This window comes from Dermacentor variabilis, chromosome 5 (genome assembly GCF_050947875.1).
Source record: "Dermacentor variabilis isolate Ectoservices chromosome 5, ASM5094787v1, whole genome shotgun sequence".
Lineage (NCBI taxonomy): Eukaryota > Metazoa > Arthropoda > Arachnida > Ixodida > Ixodidae > Dermacentor > Dermacentor variabilis.
The window spans coordinates 60,430,710-60,436,709 of record NC_134572.1 but is presented as its reverse complement, the minus strand read 5'-3'; the positions used below and the strand labels follow the sequence as shown (position 1 = coordinate 60,436,709).

Below are 6,000 nucleotides of genomic sequence, written 5' to 3'. Positions count from 1 at the left end.
GAAAATGTCTATGCGCTAAGTTAGTACAAACATATTATGCTCTAAACGTCTACCTGACCTGAACCCATTCGGTAGTTCCCCCAGTACATCATTTTTTTTGCACCAACTTTGACAGTTCTGGTTTATGGCTTGCATTTCCATTCCATATATATCACCGACGTAAACGTAACTGGCCTGTACGAGCTCCTCTTATCCTTATCTCTTTTGCCTATGTAGACAATATCCATCTTGCATTCCCGCCATCCAAACGAGATTTTTTTCGCTCTAATCACTTGCGCTATGTTATTAGTCAGCAGTGCCTTGCTTCTTGGACCGATATTTTTGATTAAATGTATTTGGATTTCATCGAGTCCTGTGGCCGTGTTACTAAGAATATTTTCGTCTGTTGTTTTCTTGCGAAAGATTTCTCCGATTTGATCTCTCAGGCTTCTCTGTTGCTGCTGGATCTGTTTGAACTACGGTTTCTTTTGTGCCGATGTTATCCCTAGTAAACTGTCAGATGTACCGCATCGAATCGTCTCCTGCGAAGATGTTCCCGTCTGCAGCACTTACAGCCATTTGGGAATGTTTAGTAGGAGCTCCGAGGGTTCTTACATGGCTCCAGAATCTTTCTTGTGTGCCTGTTTCCCTTTTGCAAATATAGTGCACCCAACGTTCACTTGTGCATTTCATTTTCTCTTGCACGAGCTCATTCGCAATGTTTTTCTCTTCTCGGTATTTGTTACATCTTAGGAGCACCTACATTTCGTGTAATCCCAGTTTTTTAGTTTCTCGATGATCCCTAGACCCCTGCTTACGCTCTTCTATAGCTTTCTGTATTTCCTTGTTCTACCATTTACGTGGTTTCTTATTTCCAATCCGGCAATATCTTTTGTTGCTTATATTCCCAACACGAAACACTTCCGTTTTCCTCTTTGTTTTTTGCAATCTTGGTTATTTGCTTTTCATTCATTCTTAGAAATTCTAATGTTATTAGTTCGTGTTTTGCGTTAGTTTCTGTCCCAAATATTAAGGCTAAACATTTACTACCGCTACCCATGTTATCTTTTCCATGTTCATTATTCATTTGGTCTAGGCAGTTTGGCCTAGACGTTCGTAGACCGTTTCTGAGAATACGGCGTTGTCGATACAAGACTGCCTGTTCCCTATTACGTTACCTGTCCATGGCACTTATTCTCCCGGTTAACTACTGTAAGGTTCTGTTCATCGCACAGATACAGCACTAGAAAAGCGTTGTAATCCGCAAAACTGTCTAAATCCTCCATGCGTGCATTCATATTTACAACTAAAACCACCTGGTCCGATTTTTTGAACTCGTCAATGTCGCTTCTAATGCCATCAATCAATTCTTTATTTTTATCTGAGCTATCACTGTATACCCATAATTAAGCTACACCAAGCCACGTCTTCTTGCCTTCCCACGTGCCACTAATCCCCCCCCCCCCCCCATAAGTGTTCCTTACATTTCTCTTTTACCCTTTGCCACATCATTCCTCGCCTAAGTAGCACATCGACGTTTCCGTCTTTCCTTGACCCAATCATCCTGTTGCACCTCTCTCATGCCAAACTGTCAATAACAGGTGCCTGCTCAAAATCCCGTAGATGCCTTTCGTTCAAGCCGTACACACTAATAGCTTCGTCACTCATCTGTGTTTCAATTTCCAGTCATTTTCGTGCTTGCGTGCTTATGTAACAAATTTTACCGTCTCTATACTTACCCTCTGTGCGTATTTTCTTAATTTTTTGAGGTATAATTGTGCTCCCTGCTGGTGTGTTGCTACATTCAGTGCTTAATCTTCCTTCCTGATTGCGTAGGGCGCGCCTAAAAAGCTACTCCCCGTGCCGTGAATCGACGCACAACCGGCGATGCCACATCATCGCTAAAATGCACCCCGCCACCCACAAGCAAGCATTCGTGGCCTGCTCGGTGCACTTCTCAGTTGATGTCAGTGACCGTAAAATTTATCGTCTTAGGTCGTGCCCAAATCTGTTTAATGCAAGCACTGCCTCTTCAATTGCATACCCCTTCCTCTCAATTTTTGGCACCGTGCACACTGCGATTTTCAGTTTCTTTGAAATATTCCGCAGATCCGTACGCCCTTCGGCTATTTGCTTCAAGGTTTCTGTCCCCCATCCTTGCAGTATGTCAATCATACCGCCCATTATCACCACTAGGTGGCTCTCCTCCACAGTGCCCCGCATTTGTTCCTTGGCTTTCGCTGTCACTTCCCTAATCAGTTTTCCTGAAAGCGTGCTAGTTTACACTCGTTCGCCTGCACCGACCCTCTCTAATATCACCGGTGCTGCTTTAGGCATGTTTGAATCCACAACAAAGATAACTTGAGATTTTCTTTCCTCCTCGCCGCCGAAAGCTGTACCCGAGTCTACAATGCCTTCCCCTCCTGTCTTATCGTCACCCTTCGCTTTACTCGAAATCGTCGTCGGAGGGTTCCTTGCTGCTCAGTGAGTAGATGCGGATGTCCTCGATGTCAGAAAAGCTATGAGGGCCAATCCGCTTTCTGAAGCGGCCACTGCTGACGTCGCAGAATGTGGTGACGTCAGCCGTAAGGCGATGAGACATAATACCGGGACCTCTTCATCCTCGAATACATTGAATGAGACCGCAATGTAGGCCTGCGGCCAAGATCATCCTTTTCGTTCCTGCTGTGCCCGACGGGATCATGAAACGCCTCAGCAGGCAAACTGTGTCAGTGTTGCTGGTGGGGTTCGTGCCGAATGGAATTACTGACATAAGAACACGTAAAAACTTCCTGACGATTAATGTGACTCATGCGGCCACGCTGAATACCCTGCGCAAAGTCAGCGACCTGGAGGGGATGAAGGTCCGTTCCCACGTCCCGCTGGGCTCTGACGTCGCCATAGGTATCATCTTCTATATAGGTGCCACCATTCGCAACTCCGACTTAGATGTTTTTGTCTAACCAGCCACTGAAGCTCCAGTCAACGCGAGTGTAACCAGCCTGGGTAACTCGCATTGCTTGAATATAGTATTCAAGGGAGACTCTCTACCTTCAAATGTAAAGGTGGGCCACTTCGTATATCTTGTACGACCTTTCGTATCGAAGCCACTGCAATGCCTCAACTACATGAAGCAAGGTCACGTGAGAAGCGTATGCAAGAATACAGCAGTGTGTTCTCTCTGTGCTAAAACCCACTCCGTGGATGCAGGGCCACTGTTCTTAAATGTTGAAATTGTCATGGGTCCCATAAAACTTCATCAAAGGAGTGCCCAAACATTCAGAAGGAGCTGGTTCTCCTAAAACAAATCGCGAGCGACAATTAGTCTTATCGGAAGGCTGCCAAAACCATCAGGATCCGGCGATATCGTCGCTGACGTTCGTTAAAGACAGTCGGTGCCTCTACCACGTCCGTCGAATGCCCTGCTACTCCACCTCTCTTGCTGCCGAGACCGGTCGCTGCTGATAGGAACCAGAATGCTGAAAAAAGCAAAGCTGCGGCTCATGCAACTTGGCCAAGGTTGTCAAAGCTACAGCCACACGCAAATTAATAGTGGAGGAGTGCAGCTTTTTGGGCTAGTTGGTTTGTTTCATTAATTGAAGTCATAGCGCTGAATTCATAATTGAAATCATAACTGAAATCATAACTGAAAATAGACGCCTAGGAGACGACGCGGCTCAGCTGAACATTTATCACGGCGTTCTCTCTTACTATTGACTAAGGAAGTAGCAAGGAACTGCTGAGAAACTGTATATATCAAGCGAAACCACGATGTCGCATTCATTTAAACATAGCTTATGGTCAGAACGCCTAAAGTTTTGTTGCGTCAGTCCACGAACTATGGATTATGTATCAGCCGGTTGCCAGCTAGACGCTGAGCAGGAGACTCAGACGAGGCGAACACACCTTGAGAGGCTTTCGCCGTTCCTATTCGCTAAGGAGTCCTTCAGCTTCCACACAACTGCAAGGAGCTACTGAGATAGATATAAGTAGCGTTTGTTGTTTTGCGCCATACAACGCAGTTCTTAACCAACGAGTCTATAGCGGTAATGTAAGTGTCTACACATATGAATAATCTGACAGAATTAAAAGCCTGCAGGATCTGCGAGGCTGGGAGGCGACAGAGACATCTACTCGCGGTAGAGCTCCATCAACTCCACGGCCCAGCACTGCACATTGTCCTGCAGGCCGGATTCAGAGCTGGCTAGGTCAGCCCCACGCAGCTCCACAATCTTAGGGCCGGGTATTCTAGATGTATGTCGTTATAATTAGATAGTTAGCATAAGAGGCTGTGCAATGATAACAACCGGGGTCGAGAAATTGATTGGGGCATAGTTTATTCAGGAGTGATGGAGTAGTGATGCTGTGTGTCTGCAGTTGTCTCCATAAGATTTCCAATTCCCTCGAGTGGGGACGAATTAGAGGGTGTAAAGTGCGTCTAAATGGCTCGTAGTGTTAGCAGATGTCCTGGTATGTAATGAGCCTACCACGAGAGGCGCCGGCTTCAGCCTGCCCTTGTGTTGTCTCTGTCCGGTTCCTGAAACCTCGCGCACAAGCATGGGCGAATTGGTTGCCTGGCACGCCCTCGTGAGCGGGAGCCCAAACGAGTGGGACTTCTGGTTGAACCATGAATTTGCGTGCTATGATTTCAGCTAGTTTACCGATACACCCAGCTCCAGAGTCGTACACAGCTGATTAGAATCCCTGATGATAGCGGTGGCTGAGGCAATAGAGCCAGCGCTATGGCTTCCTCTTCTGCCTGCTCTGAGAAGGGGGTACGTATAGAAGCCGCCGTCTGACACTTGAGAGCTCTTGCGCGACTACACGAGTGTCTTAGAGATATCATGGTTCGTCGACGAACGCGCTCCACAACTCGGTTGCACGATCGAAAGAACGCTCTCTTTGCGTCGGTGCCTTTCTATTGGCTATTCAAGCCGAATCACCGACCAAGAAAATGGTAGAAATAGCCAAAGGAATTCATTCGCCTTGAAATATTTGACTTGGACTTGGGACGGGTTCTCTAAACTTGCTGTTTTGAACCACATCCTGCAATCTAGGCACATCCCGCTATTTGTCGGCGATATTTAGTAATGCAATACCTGTCTGGAGTCGAGGAAATACTGCCACTGGGGGCAATTTTGCGATACCCTTACAGCGAAGCTGTACATGGCTAGGTTCTGGAAAAAATGCGTGCGTCTATCGAGCCGTGTGGATCGAGAATTTCTCCCCATACGACGGTCGATACTGAAGATAGTGCAATACCGGGCCGACCCGCGACGGAGATGAAACAGGCTTTAAGCACTCCGCCAACTTGCAAAAATAATTCAAAACTGCAAAATATCTTAAGTCCAAATACAACCCATATCAGATATTAAGCTGATAAGAACCTATACTACACTGTGCCCCGCGTCGGCCATATCTACGTTCGGATCGCCCTCGCTTTGTCGACGTTCTAAATGCTTGCGTATCTCCTTTCCGTTCCTTCCCTCTCCCGTGGGGGCCGTCGCGTAAGCGTGCTGCTGCGTGCCAAGACAGCTAGGTGGAAATGAATGCAAACCCTCTATGTGGCCTCGATACCACAAACTTGGAACGTTTCACTGTAGCAACGGCCAGGTTTCAGAGGGAGTTTGTGGGGAAGCAGTTTTTGTGTGGCTAGTGTCTCGGGTGACCGCTTGTCATTTTCGAGTGTCCTCACAACCATCACTGCAGAGCGGGACGCTGACGAACGCACGATCGCCTTGACTACGGTGAACCAGTATGTGCCCTCGGAGTGCGGTGAGGTGCATTTCTGTTCGTGCCGGGATTCGTTAGTAAAAGCTGTCGTTCTGCGTGCTGCGGCAATACATGGGTATATATAGCCCCTGGTGCCTCATCTTCCGCGACTTAACATCGAGGAAAAGCGACTAGTCACGTCTTGCCTTCCGTTTATGTACATACCGCGTATGACGCATGGCAATGGGCAGTTCGCCATTGAGGGGCTCACAAACGTAGCTTCGCTGGTCACCCACCTTCACAGAGTGG

At 47.4% G+C, this 6,000-nt stretch overlaps 1 non-coding gene across 1 annotated transcript; it reads right to left on the bottom strand.

Moving 5' to 3' along the window:
- Nucleotides 1-5,207: 5,207 nt before the first annotated feature.
- Nucleotides 5,208-5,398, bottom strand: LOC142583769 (U2 spliceosomal RNA). The gene has a single exon (XR_012828650.1). It is a non-coding gene; the product is annotated as a U2 spliceosomal RNA (small nuclear RNA).
- Nucleotides 5,399-6,000: the final 602 nt, after the last annotated feature.